This window comes from Triticum dicoccoides, chromosome 1B (assembly GCF_002162155.2).
Source record: "Triticum dicoccoides isolate Atlit2015 ecotype Zavitan chromosome 1B, WEW_v2.0, whole genome shotgun sequence".
Taxonomy (NCBI): Eukaryota; Viridiplantae; Streptophyta; class Magnoliopsida; order Poales; family Poaceae; genus Triticum; species Triticum dicoccoides.
Window position 1 is genome coordinate 310,911,376 of NC_041381.1, and position 268 is coordinate 310,911,643.

Below are 268 nucleotides of genomic sequence, written 5' to 3' on the forward strand. Positions count from 1 at the left end.
GAACGAATGTTCGTTAAATAAGCAAAAACGAAACTAACCCGATCTAAACCCTAAAACCGAAAAAAATGGTCGAACCGGCGGTTCTTACCGGTTTACAAAGAAAACCGGCGGCGGCGAGTTGGATCGGATCGACGGCGCGGCGGCTCCAGCGACGGCGTGCAGTGGCGCGGGCAACGGGGGCGCTGTCGAGGGCGGCGGCGGCGGTGGCGACGCTCGACGGCGGGAGGCGAGGCTGCGGGGCGGCAGGGTTGGCGAGGAGAAACGAGAG